General features: G+C 36.7%; 2 long non-coding RNA genes across 2 annotated transcripts; both read left to right on the forward strand.

The window, feature by feature from the left end:
* Positions 1 to 6981: 6981 nt before the first annotated feature.
* Positions 6982 to 11912, forward strand: LOC138884406 (uncharacterized). Its single transcript, XR_011404597.1, has 5 exons — positions 6982 to 7134; positions 8108 to 8170; positions 8286 to 8343; positions 8522 to 8675; positions 11614 to 11912. It is a non-coding gene; the product is annotated as an uncharacterized lncRNA (long non-coding RNA).
* A 602-nt stretch (positions 11913 to 12514) lies between these two features.
* Positions 12515 to 15402, forward strand: LOC138884407 (uncharacterized). Its single transcript, XR_011404598.1, has 2 exons — positions 12515 to 12887; positions 15228 to 15402. It is a non-coding gene; the product is annotated as an uncharacterized lncRNA (long non-coding RNA).
* Positions 15403 to 19774: the final 4372 nt, after the last annotated feature.

Raw genomic sequence — 19774 nt, forward strand, 5'->3', positions numbered from 1 at the left:
TACATGCTTTATTGAATTCTATGCCATAATTGTTATTTGTCATTTAATTATTCTCGTACTAAATTATTCGTCCCTTGCATGACTCCGTGCTTATACTTGCCTTTAATTGTTTTAGTTGTACATCTTGAGGGTCACATGTCTTAATTGTCCTATTGTTTTTGTAATATTTGCTGCATTCTATGATGTAGTTTCATTTGTGTGAGTTTGTTTAGTTTGTTAGATACCGATAAACTTGTAAAGTTGAAACTTCGAATTGTTAGAGATTCCTTGATTATTATGTGGTCCTTTATTGCCTTGTACCTTTACTCTCTTGATGTATAAATTCTTGTAAATTGGGATATTAGATTGTTTATGTTAGTTTAAATTGTTTGGGGAGCGGGTTTCATGTAGCAACTGAAATTGAAAGGTAACGAATTAAAATGGTGGAATAAGGACGGATTTTGACATTCGTAAATGATGATATGGTGGGATCGGGTTGCGCGCTACAACGGATTGTATATGTGGTACTTGACACTGATAAATAATGATATGGTGGGTCCAGATTGCGCTCCGTAACGGATTGTATATATGGTAATTGATATTGATAAATAATGATGTGGTGGGATCAGGTTGATCGCCGCAACGGTTTGTATATGTTGTACTTGTCGTTATTCTTGAGTTGGCCTCAACATTTTTATATGGGTTATGAGACGTATTATTCTGGGCTTTCTGATAATGAGGTTTAAGTTCACTTTCATGAGTTAATTGCTTTACTTCTAATTCATGTTTCTTTTCTTGTTATCATCATTATCAATGCGTATAGATTATTATAAGTGGCCCGCTTTAGCCTCGTCACTATTTGTCGAGGTTAGGCTTAGCACTTATAGAGTACATGGGATCGGTTGTACTCATACTACACTCTGCATTTCTTGTACAGATACTAGAGTTGTACCTAGCGGCGCTCAGTAGCTTTTGCTCGGATTCAGTCGTTGTTCGAGACTTGAGGTATAGTTGCACGGTGTTCATAGCCTTGAAGTCCCCTTACCTTCTATCATTACTGTTTTATTAAGTTTCAAAATAGTGTATTTTTCAAATTTTATTTGTAGTACTCTAGATATTTATATACTCGTGACTCCAAGTTCTGGGTTTTGTTTAGACTTTGTTATTTGGTATTATTTCACTCTACTTCCGACTTATATCGTTATCATTGTTAATATTTTATTTTCAATTGTTAAAATCAGTTAATTTTCTGTGTCATGTAGGCTTTCCTAGTAAGTAGATGTTAGGCGCTATCATGACCCCGATGTTGGAATTTCGGGTCGTGACATATATGATTTACAAACCAAGTCATTTTTTGTGAGCATGGATGTGTCATTTAGAGAACATGTATTCCCTTTCAAGGAACTAGCATCACATTAGAATGAATTGTTTCCTCTGCAGTCATCTATTTCACAGTATCCAACAGAGGTCTTTCTTAAGAACAATGTTAAGTACTATGTACAAGAGGATGCAACTCTCCCTCAAATAGAAGCAGGTGTCCCAGAATCTATTCAGACTACAAGTGATTCTGCTCAATCAACATGAGCAATAGTTATAGAACAAGTCACTATGCCAGATGCTAATGAAACTATCAATAGTTCAGTTCAGCCAATAGAAGACATATACCTGCAAAACAAATCCCTGCAAATGAAAATACAGAAGTCTTAGACCTCTCTCATGCACCATTGATAGGAGATTAAGCTTCTGATGTGGTCCACGGCACAAATAAATCAGTTAAAACATTTAAGCCGTCAATTTGGTTGAAAGACTATGCGACAAACAAGAAATTTACTAGGAAGTGTTCATATCCATTGTCCAATGGTTTGTCTTATGCTAGTCTCATAGTTGGATATCCATCTTATTTGATGGCCTTTTCAACTTGTATTGAAACTAGCTCTTTTAAGGAAGCTTCTCAAGACAACGAGTGGATTGAGGCTATGCAATAAGAAATACAGGCTTTAGAAGATAACCATAATTGGGAGATAGTAGATATACCAGTAGGGAAACAAGCTATTGGATCCAAATGAGTGTATAAAATTAAATATAGAGCAAATGGAGAAGTAGAGAGATTCAAAGCAAGGCTAGTTGCTAAATGATACACCTAAAAGGAAGGACTTGACTATCATGACATATTCTCACATGTGGCTAAAATGGTCACAATAAGGACAATCATTAACATAACCGCTATTCCAGATGGATGTTAACAATGCCTTCCTACAAGGTGACGTATATGAAGAGGTATATATGAGTTTGCCATAATGATTTCACATATAGGGGGAGAAGAAAGTGTGTAAGCTTTTGAAATCACTTTATGGGCTTAAACAAGCCTCACGACAATGAAATATTAATCAAACTGAACCTTGCTTAATAGTGGATATGAACAAAGTGCTTTTGATCATTCTCTTTTCACCAAGAAACAAGGGACTGAGATGGTAATTATCCTCATCTATGTTGATGATTTACTCATCATTTGAAGTAATTCTTCATCGGTGCAAGATGAAAAAATGACTTTGCATAATCAGTTTAAAGTTAAAGATCTGGGAGAGTTGAGATACTTTATTGGAATATAAGTGATGAGATCAAAAAGGGGAATCTTACTTAATCAAAGAAAACATACCCTGCAATTGATTTCACAAGTTGGACTGAGTGGGTCTAAGCATGTTACTACACCTCTGGAACTTAATCAGAGACTGACCACTGTAGATTATGACTCTTATGTGGGGAAATCAGGTGATCCAAAGTTAGCAGACATCACAACGTACTACCAGTTGATTGGCAAACTCTTATACTTAATAATTACACGACCAGATATAAGCTTTGTTGATACCTAATGTTGCCCTCATATTTTTAAAAAACAAATATATATATATATATATGTGCTTTCAAATAAAAAACAAATATATATATATATATATGTGCTTTCAAAATATCAATTTTCCGTAATTTTAGAGCTTTTAAATTGATTTTCCTGCATTTAAATTACTTGAATAATTATTAGTTACTCCTTCAAATTATTTTTGTGATGACTTAGTTACCTAAAGTTATTATTTACACCTATAATATACGTTTCAAATATTTTATTTTATTTCGTATAATTTCATTATCATTCTTTAAGCTATTTATCTAATTTTGCAATAATAGCCTATATTCATATACAAATGCTCCTTATTTATACTATTTGTGTCAAAAATAGCATTTTATATTTTTATAATATTAAATCATTATTCTTAATCATTTTAGTGCATAAAAATATTTTTTACTCATCTAATAATTATTTTTATAAATTATTTTGCTAAATTATATGTGTTTAAAAGGCTGGCCCAATTTTGAGTGATTCTTTCGGACCAAATTGGCCCAGTACCTTAGCCCAATAACCCCAGCCCAAATCAAACAAACCCTTAACCTAAAACCCGGTAGGTACTCGTTCTAATTGACCCGTCCCATTTATTTTTAATCCTGGCCGCTGATCTCTCAAGATCAACGACCCTCGTTCATTCTTCTCTTTTAATTAATCCCAACCCAGAAACCCTAACCCCATTTCTCTTGAGACGCTGCCTCTAAACTCTCTCTGTCTCGCCTCTCTCTGAAAAACCCTAATCACCGCCCTTCACCAATCCCCCTTTCTAATCCTGTTAACAATGGGATTCTCCCATTATTTACTTACTATATTAGTGTTCCTCCGCTACTGGGTATTTCTTCATGGTATCACTTAGTACTTGCCTAAATATGGCAAGTACTACCTCTCAGATTCTAACTCATCCAATGTCAATCATCTAAATCTAGACGATATCTCGTCCATATGCATCATGGCCAGGCTATATTGGGTTCGATTAGCAAGATTTTTGGTCAATCTTTGATTTCGGTCAACTATGGTTTACCTATTTTTCCCTAATCCAATTTTCTATTGATTCTGCATGTTAATACTTTCTTATTTATGTTTGATTTTTATAGTTTTCCTTGTTTACTTGTTTGATTTCTGTCACTATATAAACCCCTCCCCATTCCCCTTTGAGATTGGACTTTTAATCGATAATCTCACTAAAAATTTGAAGCTTTGTTCTATTATTCCTTCATTATCTTATTCTATACTTTGTTTTGGCCGGCTGAAAGCTAAGGCCACTGAGAGTCTACTGTTCGAACTTTCTCTTCGTGCGAGCATTGCCCGGGGTTCTTTTGAAGCTCTTGGGAATTTTGGCGCATTAAGGTTCTGGGTTCTTGTGGATATTTTGTTCTTTATTATTGCCCGTTTAACTGGTAAGCCACTTGACTTTTGCAATTTCATACTTATGTGTCTTTGATTTGCATGTTGAAACCCATGGCCTAATGTGTTTTTGGTTACTTTTCTGTCAACTCTGCTTTGTTTTAAGTTACTTTAGCATTTAACTTCTCATAATGCTACTAGTTCTGAGATTGTCTAAGTTTAACTAGGATAATCTGAACCTCCTAAGCTTGTTTAACTAATGTATTAGTTCCTGAATGTTAATAAATATGCTTACTTTCTTTGTCCTGAATCTCTGTAATGAACGCTTCACACTTGTGTTAGAACTTCCTGTGTTAATTATGACGATTTTCTACTATTTTGTCACTCAGCATGCTCATTTGATCTCATACCCCTTTTACTAACTGTTTGAGTTTTGGAACAGTCATCTTAATTTGTTTGAACTGGCTCACGATATTAGGGTGAATCTCTAACATAATCTGGACCTTCTTTAGGTAATTAGTCTACTGTGTCAATGCTAGAATACCTACATATGTTGTTTTATATGAGCTTACTTTTTCACTCTGCTCTGAATCTCTGTAATATTTGTCTTGCATATATCATGTGTTTTAACCTGTGTTAAGACCTTTTCTTTATCAACTATGATCTTGCTTCCCTATTAATATGTCCCTCATTATGTCTTTGGCTTACCTAATTCCTTGTTCCTTCAATGATTATTTGGCTTGTCACAATGTGTGCTCCCTATCATGTCTCAATACAGTTTTGCTTCCCGATGAGAGTTAACATGCCTGTCTTATGACAATAGGATGTATAATTAGCATAATTTGGACCTCTTAGGGTTTCAACTTGTTTAGTATTGTGTACCTATGCATGATAACCTCTTGCAAACTTGTTTCTCCCCTAACTCTTTTAATATGTGGCTGTTATGTGCTACTTTGCTAAGTGTCGAAATCCTACTGAATCTGCTTCTAAGTCATGTGACCTGTTTGATTAGCTGCTCTGTATGCTCAACTTGGCTATGTCTACTTTAGGTTATAAGTATATTCCCAACTTCTATCCCTCAACCATTGTCCATTCTCCTCATTTGTTACATATGCTATTTTGAACTTCTCATTCGTAGCCGGCTGAAAGCCAAGCCCACTAAGGCTCTTACTACTGACCTCCCTAGTGTAAGCACTGTTCGGGGTCCATTTGAGACCCTTGTGAACTCTGACACACTAGGATTTGGGTCCTTAGTCACTCCTTGAAACTTGAACTATCCCACTCAACCCTTTCTTCCTATTATGTGTTGGGGTTTAAGTGGTTCAATGCTTGGCAACATGGTTGTGTGATTTGGCTTTGAGCTTTTCTATGGATTCTGGGTTACGTTGGTGAATATGGCTCCTTGTTGGAAGTCTGGGTATGCTGCATGAGAATTGCTGAAGGCCCAGATAGTGTTGGGTATTTCTTTTGGGCCTATTGTGGGCCTACTGTCATTATTTATACTACATTTGTAATTACTTTATTATTGGGCCTGTAATAATTTTATAATGAACAATGAGGTGTTAGTAAAATGAGGAATGAGTAGATTCTTAATGTTTGTATAAAAAGGGTAGACAACATGCCTATAGGACTTCGTGATTTACTTGCTATTCAATCACTATGTGCATCATAGAAATCATGTCATTAGGGGAAGCGCACACACACACTGTCTACTAGCAAATATGAATTCAAATGCTGCAATTATTCTTACTACTACGTGTTACTAGAAAATCTACCTATAGGAACAAATATCAATGAACTTTCTTTCAATTTACTTCAAATCATGCATATAGGATTTTGATCACTTCATTCGCAATTGTATCACACTGATCACTAGAATCATGCCTATAGGATTTTGATCATTTCATTTGCTATTGTATCTCACTATTCACTAGAAATTATGCCTATAGGACTAAGTACAACAATAAAATGAGTTCCAAGCATCAACTGTTAGAGATCCTGCCTATAGGGTATAATTACTCGTTCTGTTAATGATGGACCTCTAAAATACCGTTTACTATTTGTTCCTGCCGCTGTCAGCAAGCATAAGTAATTTTGGGCTCCTCCCAATGATTTTTGTCATTATTCTTACTGCACGAGTCACCTAGACACAACATGTTTAATAACTGGAAACCTGTAATCTCAATAATCAGCGTATATAATTCTGTCTGTGAGCAGCGCCCAGCCTCTGAAACAACTTATATGCTTTGATGCATTGTCACATAGAAATCATATCTATATGGCTTAAGGTTCTTAATTCTGAATTGCCTAACATGAAAATTTATCTTGCGTGCATTTGTTGCTCAAGTGTGGAGGCAAACTTGAGCTCTTGACTGCCCATATTTGAAGTCCAATGTATTTTTGTATGTCGCGTAGTTTTGACATTTCTGAGTAACCTAAATAAAGTCTAGAACCACCCAAATAGAGGTCCAAAACCTCCTGGACCATAGGCATGGAATGGGTAGTACATGCATAGGGTATGACTTAGAATTGAATTAGAGCGCTTTTAGGTAAATACACCATAGCAAAAATGGGCAAAAATGGCTTTTACCGACTATTTATTGCCGATATAGTAATTCCTAAAATTGAGATATTAGCGGTAGATCGATATTTGCCAGGAAAAGGTGCTCTTTTAGCGGCAATGAAATGGAATGGCCACCAAATTCAATAATTAAATGCAATTTTCATTATTTCATCTTTCCCGCCCATTTTTTTCACAACTATCACCCATTACCTCCAAATATTTTCCCTGTAAATTGAATGGATTCGATTAAAGAAAAATCTTAGACAAGAAATAAGCAAAAGGGATTTTATCTCTCTTAGCCACTCCGCTGCCAATCCCATCTTTCTCCATCATCTCCGACCACCATCCCAAGGTAACCCAACTCATCTCTCTCTCACTATCTCAGTCACACACACACAGAATCTTAATCTCTCCCTCTCTCCCTCTCTCTATTTCTTTTATATTATGGGTTGATGATATAAGATTTGATGGAGTATGTAAAGATTCATGGAGAAGGAATCGGAATACACTTTAGAGGATTTTATGGTTGATGAGATATGGAAAAGTTTCTAGGTTAATCATCTGTAACCTAATCGGAATCTGGATATGTATTTATAATGTGCTAATGTGACATTTTGTTTTCTAGAAAATTTATTTTTATAAAGGTCTAATTTTTTAGGCTTGATGGGTTCCAAAATTTAGAGAAAGGAGATGAGTCTGGAATCATGAAGGGTGTTTCAAATGATGTTTTCCATTAATTCGATAAAATGAATCAAAATAAAAGGTAATTTAGAGATGAAGCTTTCGAAACAATGGGTTTCCTGAATTCTAAGGTTGTATGGTAAGTTAAGATATCTAATTTTAATTTGCAATGTAACCTGATTACAGATTCCGTAAACAGCAGAGATTTGAAAGCATTAGTCACAAGGTCTAGTATGAAAAGGTATTAGTTTACTAAAATCAGGGAATTGCAACTTTTGTTCATATTTTAAATTTTTTCATGAATTTGCTCAGCAAAGGATGGTGGATATTTTATCCGACATGTTTCAAATTAGAATACCTTGACTGATGCTCTTGGAACATCTCTAGTCACTATGACCTCGTAAATAACTTGAATACTGTATCACCCAAAATCATGTATTGATGTTAGCATCTCTAATAGAATTAAAATTCACAATGCAGGTTTTGTTTTGTCGGTTACAGTGCCTTCTTTTATAATTGCGTCTGGTTACCATACATTTAATTTCTTCAAAATATTTTCTTCTAACTTTGTTATCTTAAAAGGCTTTTGGCTTCTATTCTGTAGAGTGATAACTAATTTCGTGGCTCATGTTTTCTTTCCATAGTAATGACTTCTTCTCGCTCTTTCTCAATGAGACAACATCATATTCATCTGGGCAATTCTAAAGGTAACCACTTAAATTTCTAATATTTGCTGCTTGGCTTTTTTATCGTATGAGAATTACATTTTCCCCTTAACCACTTTGTTATGGTGGCCTATTTTTTCTTCATAATATTTCTTAGGCAAAGAGAATACTTGAAAGTTGCAGAGCTAAGAAAGATGTTTCTTTTTATTGAAAAGGTAAGTCATCAACAAAGTAATTAATCCCTCTTTTTCTACATAATTTTTAAGGCTAACTCGATTATGCTTGTAATCTAATTATGCACAAGTTAGCAAGGAAAATCATATTTTAGAGACATGATGTGGTTGGGAAAGTTTAATTTACGACTCTTATTTTATTCTTGGTGGCGAGCCTCAGCTTTTGGGGAGGGCTTCTAGTATTGGAGCATTTGTAAAACGCGGGAGGAGTCAGGGTACATCAAGATTTCCTTTGAGAGGGGAAACCAAGGAGGAACATTTAACTATCACGCGGAAAACAGATACACGGAACAAATCTGAGTGGATTTTTAATGGTAAAGAATTCTTTATCTATAATGAGTGCTTCAATTAGAAAGTTGTTTAACTTGATATTTTTGTGATGATGGGCCACTCGAATGGTACAACTCTTTCTGATTTGCTTTACTCTTTTTATGTCATAATATTATAGATTAAGGTTATAAGTGGATGGTTTCTTGCATTTATCCATACGAGTGAAAACGAAGGCTTCTATTTCCTGGAACTTTATCATTCTTTTCAACATGGATGATGCATATTTTCCGACCCCAGTTTTTGGATAGCGTGAGGCGACACATAGCGACGAGGGCCCGCTTCACTGAGGCAAGAGACGCGCACTGAAGCGCTTGCCTTTTTGATGTGAAGCAACAATTTATACAAAAGCATAAATGTGACGACCCGGCCCGTCGTCTCATGAGTTACCACTTCATTTTCCCCATTTTCAGCTTCCTTATGTTTCATTATCCATATCTTGTGTAATCGAGTTGATTTGAAGTGATTTTAATAAAAAATAAGACATTTAGTCTCTTTTAAGAAGGCTTAAGTTGGAGAAATCAACCGGATGTTGACTTATGTGTTAGAGGGTTCGGATGTGAGTTCCGATGGTTCGGTTAGCTTCGGGAGGTGATTTGTGACTTAGGAGGGTGATCAAACGTGGTTTCGGAGGTACGGTGTAGAATTAGGCTTGAATTGGCGAAGTTATTATTTTGGCGAATGGAATTTCGAGAGTTTCTGTAGTTTCGTTATGTCATTTTGGACTTGTCTGCAAAATTTGAGGTCATTCGGACATGGTTTGGTTGGGTTTTTGATCAAAAATGGAATTTGGAAGTTCTTGAGATTCATAGGCTTGAATTCGATGTGATTTGATGTTTTTTGGTGTTAGTCGAGGTGTTTTGATGATTGGAACGAGATTGAATAATATTTAGGATGCGTTAGTACTTTTGGTTGAGGTCCCGGGGACCTCGGGTATGTTTCGGGTGAGTTTTGAGCGAGTACGGACACCCCGGAACTTAGAAATATGGAGGGAGCAGCAGTTGTGGCGCGGACTGCGCTCCTTTTCGCGCTGGGCGCGTTGACCAGCGCTGACCGCGTCAAAATGGCCGCGGCCGCGGTCACTGAAGACTACAGGTTGCTGGTTCTACTTCGGAAGCACATATATTTTGATCCACAAGGAACTTTGAAGTGATTCAAAAACGAAAGTTGTAGCCTTTCGTGTCTAGTTTCCAGAAAGGTAAAGATATCGCAATTTGGACACCTGTAGCGAAAGCTATGGCCAAAATACTGAAGTCTGTCACTGCAGTCAAAAAGCTGCGCGACCGCAGTCATTTTTGCGCGGACCCCGCTGATTTTGCGCGGACCGCGATCATTTGTATGCGGTCAGCGGTGTCGGAATCCGAAGGGTACTATATAAATACGAGGTTTTGAGTTTTATTTAATGTTTTGACCTAGAGAGCTCGGATTTGGTGATTTTTCGAAGGGTTTTCAAGGAACTCATCGGGGTAAGTGATTTTAATTCAGATTTGGCTAGAATACATGAATCTATCACTGAATTCATCATTTAATTCGTGATTTGAGATGGAATTTGGGAAGAAAATTGTGAAACCTTTCAAAAGTGTAAAATGATGATTTGAAGGACCAAATGGTATCGGAATTGGATAATTTTGGTATGGTTAGACTCGTGAGGGCATGAGGATTCTAAAAATGTAAATTTTACCCGATTCCAAGACGTGGGCCCGGAGCTCGGGTTTTGCTAATTTAGAGATTCTTGATATTTTTCGATTGGGTATTGTCCCCTTAGCATATTGTGATGTATTCGCTCTGATTTTGGTTAAATTCGACACGTGTGGAGGCCGATTGGAGGGGCAAAGGCGTCGCGAGCTAGAGATTTCACCGGTTCGAGGTGTGTAATGATTGTAAATGATGTCCTGAGGGTTTGAAACCCCGGATTGCACATCGTAGTGCTATATTGAGGCAAGATACGCGCTGGATGATGAGCGTGGTGTCTTTTACTACTGGGGGTTGTGACTTGGTCCATCCCGATTGATGATTTTACCGAATATTTGACTGAAATTTATTTGTTATCATCATGATTTAGGCTGATTGCCATATTTGGGCTTCGTGCCAGCTAATTGAACCCTTCAGGGATTTTTTTTATCATTGTTTCCTCACTGTTTGACTTATTACTTGAACTCAGTCCTGTTTATATCTACTGTTTTACAAACTCAGCCACTTTTACTCAGACTTGAAACTTAAATGATATTTCTAAATGATGTTTTGGCTGAGAACTACTGTTTTACTAATGCCCGAGGGGCTTGTGATGAGTTTCAGACTGAATGAGGCCGGGGGCCATATGTGAGGATATATTGAGAGACATGAGGCCGAGGGCCTGAGATACTTTATATGCTGATGTGAGGATATGCTGAGTGATGATGCCACGAGGTGGCTTGATATAGCGCTTGGGCCGTAAGGGGCCCCTCCGGAGTCTGCACACCCACAGTGAGCGCGGGTACCCACGTGATGTGAAACAGTGGTAACAATGACACTGTATGATGCAATTTGGTCAGGTAACAATGGCTGACCATTATGCTGAGTGATGATTTGAAACAGTGGTAACAATGACACTGTATGATGCAATTGGGTCAGGTAACAATGACTGACCATTATGCTGAGTGATTGTGAGGTAGTCTGATGGGGCTGATACTATGCCGAGCGATTGATACTGTGCCCGAGGGGCGGATTTTTTTTTTACTTGTTATTTACCTGTTAAATCACCTGTTTTGCTTGTTTTCAAAAGGAATACCATTTGATTTCTTCACTGACTTGCTGTTTTAAGTGATTTTTACTGCTCGATATGGAATTGCTTTGTGCCTTTATGTGTTTTCATACTTTCAGCCATTATTTGTAATTATTACTCACTGAGTCGGAGTACTCACATTACTCCTTGCACCATGTGTGCAGATTCAGGCATCGCAGAGTCCATTCCTGAGCGCTGATTCCTTCCAGGCTAGGCAGTGATTTGGAGTTACGAGGTAGCTGTTGACGTTCGCAGCCCCTTGTCTCTCTTATCCTCTATCATTTATGTTTCCTTCAGACTGTTGTATCGAATTTCGTACTTTGTAGACTCTATATCAAATTCTGTAGTAGCTCATGACTTGTGACACCCCGGTTTGGGCTGTGTCGGGATGGTTTCTACCGCGATTTTCGTTAAATTCCGCAATTTATGAAGATTATAATATATGTTATTACTGTTTACGAAACTTAACTGTTTACAAAAGGTATTTTGTTTGGTCTGACTGGCCTTGTCTTCGCGAGAGGCGCCATCACGACCGGGTTTGGAAATTGGGTCGTGACAATAAAATATTATATACATATAACTAAAAACTCAATAACAATAATATATTAATAAATATATCATTCAAAAATTAAATACTCAATAGATAGTCAGTCTCATAGACCTTTTTCAACAAAGGTGACATTGTATTACATTTTTAAATCCACCTATCAAATATTGCTTGTGACGAGTTATCCCACCATTATATGTTTTTTGACAAAACACACATTTAATTGTGAATCTTGACGAGCCTTATATAGCATAATTCCAAGCTATATCTCGTTTAGTATTATCGGATGACGCCATTTCAACGCTGTTTTATAGATAAAAATTATCAAGTCAATATGCAATTAATTCGACTATATAAAGAAGACAAAAAAAATAGAGCAAAAAAAAAAGATTCTGCCTGTGGAGTTTGGAAACACTGCCTCAAGAAAAAGAAAAAAAGCAAAGAAAAAAGACAAAAAAATAGAGCAAAACCAAAAATTGATTCTGCCTTTGGAAACAGCAAAGAAAGAAAAACAAAAATGAAATTAAGAAGAAGAGAAAACAGAGCAAATAAAGAAGAAGACAAAACAGAGCAAAAAAAAAATATAAGAGAAGAAGAAAAGACTCAATTTTTGCTCGACAAAAAAAGCACAAATACATAACCTATTTGGCTCTGTTTCTGTCGACAAAAAACAGAAGAAAAAAAATAGAAAGAAGAAGAAAGAAGCACAAATACAGAACCTATTTGGCTCTGTTTCTGTAGACAAAAAACAGAAGAAAAAAATAGAAAGAAGAAGAGAAGAAAGAAAAAAGAAGAAAGAAGAAGCATACCTCTGTTTTTTGACTTTTTTCGCTGTTGAAGCTTGAAGAAGATGAAGAAGAAGACTGAAGAAGACCGTTGGTTTGTTCACAGGTGAAAAGCCCTAATCTCTGAAGTTTTTTTGTTCGCAGGTGAAAAGGATCGAAACCCTAATTTCCCGACTAAAGTCTTCTGCCTTTCTCTTCTTCTTTTTTTAAATAGCGACGCTATAGTTGCTACTCGCTACAGTGTCGCCTCACGCAACATACCCTGAAGCAACCGCTATTTTGAAACGCAACGCAACAGTTGCCATGTTGCGACATTGCCTCGCCTCGCCTCGCCTCACGCTATTAGCGCTGAGGCGAGCTCTATTTATAACACTGTCCGACCCTTAAATTCTTTTTATCTTTTGATTGTCAGATTTCAAATTTAGGAGCTTGGGCGTATTCATGTGCTATCCTTTTCAACTCTCTTTTTTCTATCCCAATTTCCTCTTTCCTTTGCCTTCTTTCCTTAGAAGGCTAAGATTCCTACCAGAACTGTTCTCTGTTGAAGTTAGGCTAATTATTAATATTCTTCTTTTGTGTAATTAGGTTCAAATCTCTTTCAGTCTGTTATGCTTCAAGTTTATGAAGTTGGAGTTTTTCTTGCTTCTACTTAAGAGTATGAATGGCTTTTATATAGTTCAAAGCTTTGGCAGTAGTTTAGGAACGAGATTGGAAGATTGTTATTTCTGTGTTGGTGGTACTATAGGGAGGAGAGCATAAGTTGTCACTTTGATGTTGCTTCATTGCATTTCACCATATTTCTTTAATCAAATATTCCAAGGGCACTATTTAGATGAGCACAACAGTGAAACCGTTTTAATTCCTTGTTTTCTATACTAGCAGCTCTATTCCTAGTTCTGTCAATATTTTTTATTATCATCTTAAGAATTTCATGTTCCTCAACTGGAAATTCCGACATATGTTTGGTTGAAGTTCTTTGAATCGTAAGTAGGTTCTTTATTCTACTTTCTGTAATGCCATGTCTCTCTTTGGGTGGATAAACACTTTTGGGGATCAGATAAGGATGTCGTTAATCAGTTGAAAAGAAAATGTAAATTAACATGACTAACTGATATTTCTTTCATTGTTGATCACCTTACTATCTGGTTATTTTTATTCTGCTTTTATATGGCTTCTTGGTACTGTCCCTTCTCGTCTATATTTTCATTAATGTGATGCTTATGCTTTCCTAAGCCGAGGGTCTATTGGAAATAGCCTCTCTATCCTCACAAGGTAGAGGTAAGGTCTGCGTATACACTACCCTCCCCAGACCCCACGGTGTGGGATATTACTGGATATTATGTTGTTGTTATTCTATTCTAGGTATGGCTCCATACTCTCTAAATTTGACTAAGAGAAATGCTAGATAATTTTATTATCTAGAATAATTAGATTTGTTACAACTTTCAGTATTAAACTTGGTTGTACCTTAGTGTTTGTTTTGCATCTCAATTTCTGTTGTCAAATAGTTATCTCTATTATTTTTAAATGCTTATCTGCTATTGTTCTGCTCGATTTTCCCAAATGCTTCTAGTGATCAGCTGATTTACATGATTAAGCTTGTGCTAAGGTGATCTTTAACTATAGTGATAAAATTGAGTTGTCTGATACATCTATGGTTTTATGTGTGTCATCGAAAAGAAGAATTGAAAAGGTTGGTTATGACTAGAGGAACAACGATACCCCTTGAAATAAATCTGCGCATTTTGGACGATTGCTTTTGGAAAATGGAGAACGATAGGTTATTTATAGAAGAGGAGTGTAGAGAGTTGAATTTAACAGAGCAATTCAGTTTTTAAAAGTTCATTGTTGGAACTAAATGGAAATTTACGTGACGGATTTTTTTGGGTTATATCTGGAGCTTATGAGTACAAATGTGGTGTGGCCTCAAACAGAAGCTAAGTTCTGTTATTTTTTTCTCGATACTGAACTAGCAGTGAGTTTATCTATTTTATTATCTACATGTTGATGGCGATTTCTTATTAGCTGCATCAGATTCACATGCTCTTGCACGTAGTGATAAGTACATTTTCTTTGTCCAGTATGCCTTCTCAATCTAGTCGTCATTCGACCTCAAATAAATCATATGGGCAAGTTAAATTGACATGGCTGTGATACTTTTTCGTATTATATGCCGTGTCAGTGGGATATTGCTTTGCCATATATATTTTCTGATTCTTAGCTCGGTGGTACTATCTTCCTGGTTGTGTTATTGTTATTATTCTATTGTCGCCTTTCATCTTCTTGTGCCGAAGATTTATGTGAAACAGTTTCTCTACCCAGGGTAGGGGTAAGGTCTGCGTACACACTACCCTCCACAGACCTCATTTGTGGGATTATACTCGGTTGTTATTGTTGTTGTTGTCACTTGATTTCATATTTTAACATACTTCTATTATTATTTCAGGTCATATACTAATGATGTCCAAAAATTTAGCATTTGGAATATTTCAATACGTTGAAGAGCTGCGGAAATTGTTTGTGGACTTTTTGTATCTATTATTTTATTATTGTAGGCATTCAATAGGATTAGTTGTAATGACATTAGTTATCTAATTCAAAAAATATAATTTTATCTTTTATGTCGTTGATACATTCATAATATCGATTAAGACTTGCTTTATTGTCTAGATTTAACATAATATTAAGTTCTTGTTAATTATTCTATTTGCCAATTCAAAGAAAGTTATAATTACAATAATAAGGTTGTTAAATTGTACCTTTCATCTGCCGCTAAAAGGGTCATATTTCTCAATAATATAATGGGATTTATCAATAATAAAAATGAACGTATTGCAAACTAAATCATTACCCAGATGAATTTAGCAGCCATTATAATAGTTGCTAAAGTATGTAATTTTTAGCGGCAATTTAATTTAATTTATCGGCAATACAAATAGGCGCTAAAAGAGCAAACTTTGCAATTTTGAAAATGGATTTAGCAGCCATCATAACAGCCGCAAATAATTACCGTTAAAGCTAATAGTTTTTAGCGGCAATAAGTTATACCTTTTATCAGCATTTGTAAGAATGGCCACAAAAGCCTTTGCCAACCCCGGATTCAACGGCTAAAAACCAATGGCCCGCAAATGATATAGCGGCAATTAGTATTGCCGCGAATGACCTTTTTTATTGCCGCTAATGTCCCTTTTTGTTGTAGTGACAACTTTAACATAGTAATCGAGTAGCAGGAGATGATAGTCTGTGTCCGCTGAATAATATGAGTAACTCCCTACCTCAAGGGAGTTGCAAAGTATTATTTATATTGTACGGGGTGATCCTTTAGGCTAAAAAATTTAGGACCCCTTTCTCTTTATACGTTGTTATTAGATCTAAATAGTTGTACCCCTATATTCGTACTAAGATCAGTATTAATCATGTTGTAGTAAGGTTCTTTGACTTCTGAATTCCCTTTGTTTATTTGATCACCTAGCTTAATTGTAATCCACATAATCTTAAGTTCGGTCGGGACCCGCAGTTATGGACCTCAAAGAGTGCCTAACATCTTCTCTTTGAGGTAATTTGAGTCCTTACCCGATCTTTGGTGGCACAGACTAGTCAAAAAGAGTTATCTGCATAATAGGTGCCCTAGCGCGCCTTAAAAATCGTTAGGTGGCGACTCTTCTTCTTTTAGCACTCTAGCACCCATTCCAAAAGGAGTTGTCACGACGTCAAAACCCGCTTTCGCGAGAAAATGAGACGCGACAAGCTTTGCAGTTCAGAGTTTGAGTCAATTCATGCAAAGGCCTAAACAGTCACATATGGAGGCAATTTTAAGGGTAGTCAGATATATAAAAGAATATCCAGATTTAGGAGTATTGCTTCAGGAAAGTCCAATTGACAGTATCATTGCCTATGGCGATTCTGATTGGGCTGCTTGTCCAAACATAAAGAGGTCTGTTACTGGCTATGTAATAAATCTAGGAAGCTCGTTGATTTCCTGGAAGTCTAAGAAGTTTAAACAATGAGTAGAAGTTTTGCAGAAGCAGAGTACAGAAGCATGACAACAGATGTGGCTGAGGTCACATGGCTTTCAGGCTTGTTGGATGAATTGGGGATTAATGTATCAAAACCTGTGAACCTACTCTGTGGCAACAAGGCAACTATCCAGCTAGCAGGGAATCCTATCTTCCATAAAAGAATAAAGAACATCGAGATAGATTACCATTTTATCACAGAAAAGATCAAGTCAGGCCTTATTGCAGCTCATCATGTTCCTTCTTCTCCGCAGCTTGCGGACTTGTTAACCAAAGGCTTACCTACAGCCCAGCATAGTCACTTACTTTTCAAGCTTGAAGTGTTAGATATATTTCACCCTCCAACTTGAAGGGGAGTATTGGAAGACAGTGGGTAATGGAAGTTTAGTCTTTTCTAACTCACTATTTGTTAGACACGTGAGGAGAGGGTGGTTATATACCCACACATGAAGTATTTCAGACATATTTATTATATACGATCAATAAGATTTGTTCTCCTTCTTTCTACTTTCTCTCTTAGATTTGATCTTTTGCTTCAATGCAAGTGCTTAGATCTCGATTCATAGCTAATCTGCAGATTATATTAGAATGTTAGCACCACTTTGTTGGGAAACAAACCTCTTGTACGTAACAATTCCATTACCTATCATATTCTTGAGTTCCATAGGAAACAAGTTTATCTCTTAGAGGAATAAAACCTCTCAAATTCTTCCGTTATATCTCTTCTTCTCTAACTATATAGTCTCCCAAACTTGATGATATGCACATGAAAATTACTGTACAGAGATTTACATAAACCTAACCTTAGACCTGAAGAAGAAGAAGAGAAAGCAATGGAAGTAGCAGAGGCTTCACACGGTCGGATGCAATGGCTAGTTGAACCTTCATGGCAGGGGCGGAGCTAGAGATCGAGGTGCGGGTTCGGGTGAACCTAATAACTTATGTTCAAATTCTGTATTTGTCTTATGAAATTTAATTAATTATATGTATAGATTATTTATTCAAAATTCAGTAACTTAAAATGGCTAGAATTCTGAACTCATAAACTTCTCATTTTGGCTCCGCCACTTTTCCGTGGTGAGATTTACGACCATACTTGAGAAAACCTGAAATGCAATTCTATCTGCACTGATGTTGATTTTGTTTTAAGGGCTCATTTGCTTCCGTTGCCGAAAATAAAGATGGTGAGCCAATGCAAGTTCTCTTTTAGACTTGCCCTAATTTTCTTACTATATTTGGATTCACCTATTATTTGAAGGAAGAGTAAACTATTTACCATAATTAATTTTACTTTTTCTTAAAGGAAAATATAGATCTTCTCCATATTTGAAAAATCTCTTTCTTGGAGGAAAAGATTTTGATTTCTATAAAATGAGAAATTCTCCTTCACATAACAATTGAATTCATAATGTTGTCTTTAAGAGAATCTTGTTTAGGGAGAATATTTATTCTCTCATTAGTACTTTTCTCTTTTGGATTAGTAGACTGAATTAACCAAACATTATTAAATATGCATCTTTAGTATAATTCTTTTTTATCGCCACCAAGGTTTGCTTATTAATTTTCGCATTCGCCTTGTTATTTTTTATCCCAATAGTCAAAGCGAGGTTGAAGACAGGATCATATCAATTTATAAAAAAGAAAAAGTCTGAAATATTATATGTGGAGATAAATTTTCAACCATATTTTTAAGATAACTCGTGCTGCTTCTTTAAAACAAAAAGGCCAAATACATATATAGCCATCTGAAGTTGTTACAATTTTCCACTTAGACACCTAAACTGATGGTGTTTCCTATTAAACACTTACATGTAAAGTGTATCTGTTGAACCCTTCATTACAAGCCAGCAAAACAAATAAAGTGTGTGAGATCCACAAATGATGATGTGGCAAAGACAACCAATAAAATGGAGCCATGTGTACTTTGAGTCCGATTATTTACAACAAAAAAATTGTTGAGCCCAAAAAAAGAACTTGAAGCTATCTTCAGAACACACACCCGGTAGTCATCTCCTTCACCGGAAATCCCTTCCTCCCTCTCCATCGGCTTAATTCCATAAAAACATTTGCTTGTCCTTAAGGACAGAGTTCAGCACGATGATGCCAGAGATGTGACCATTGGTGATGATGGGGTGTTGAGGATGCAGGGCCGAATTTGTGTGCCCAATGTGGATGGGCTTCGGGAGTTGATTCTGGAAGAGGCCCATAGCTCACGGTATTTCATTCATCCAGGTGTCGCGAAGATGTATCAGGATTTGAGGCAACACTATTGGTGGAGGAGAATGAAAAAAGATATTGTGGGATTTGTAGCTCGGTGTCTCAATTGTCAGCAGGTGAAATATGAGCATCAGAGACCGGGTGGCTTGCTTTAGCGGATAGATATTCTAGAGTGGAAGTGGGAGAGGATCACTATGGACTTTGTAGTTGGAATTCCACAGACTTTGAAGAAGTTCGATGCTATTTGGGTGATTGTGGATCGGCTGACCAAGTCCGCGCACTTCATTCCAGTGTGTACTACCTATTCTTCAGAGCGGTTGATAGGGATCTATATCTGTGAGATTGTTCATTTGCATGGTGTCCCCGTTTTCGCACTCAGTTTACCTCACAGTTTTGGAGGTCTGTGCAGCGAGAGTTGGGTACCCAGGTTGAGTTAAGCATACGTTTTTACCCTCAGATGAACGGGCAGTCCGAGAGCACTATTCAGATATTGGAGGACATGTTGCGTGCTTGTGTCATTGATTTTGGAATGTCATGGGATCAGTTTCTACCGCTTGCAGAGTTTGCTTATAACAACAGCTACCAGTCTAGTATTCAGATGGCTCCATATGAGGCTTTTTATGGGAGGCGGTGTAGATCTCTAGTTGGTTGGTTTGAGCCCGGTGAGGCTAGACTATTGGGGACAGACTTGGTGCAGGATGCCTTAGAAAAGGTGAAGGTGATTCAGGAGAGGCTTCATACCACGCAGTCGAGGCAAAAA

This window comes from Nicotiana sylvestris, chromosome 12 (genome assembly GCF_000393655.2).
Source record: "Nicotiana sylvestris chromosome 12, ASM39365v2, whole genome shotgun sequence".
In the NCBI taxonomy this organism is placed as follows: domain Eukaryota; kingdom Viridiplantae; phylum Streptophyta; class Magnoliopsida; order Solanales; family Solanaceae; genus Nicotiana; species Nicotiana sylvestris.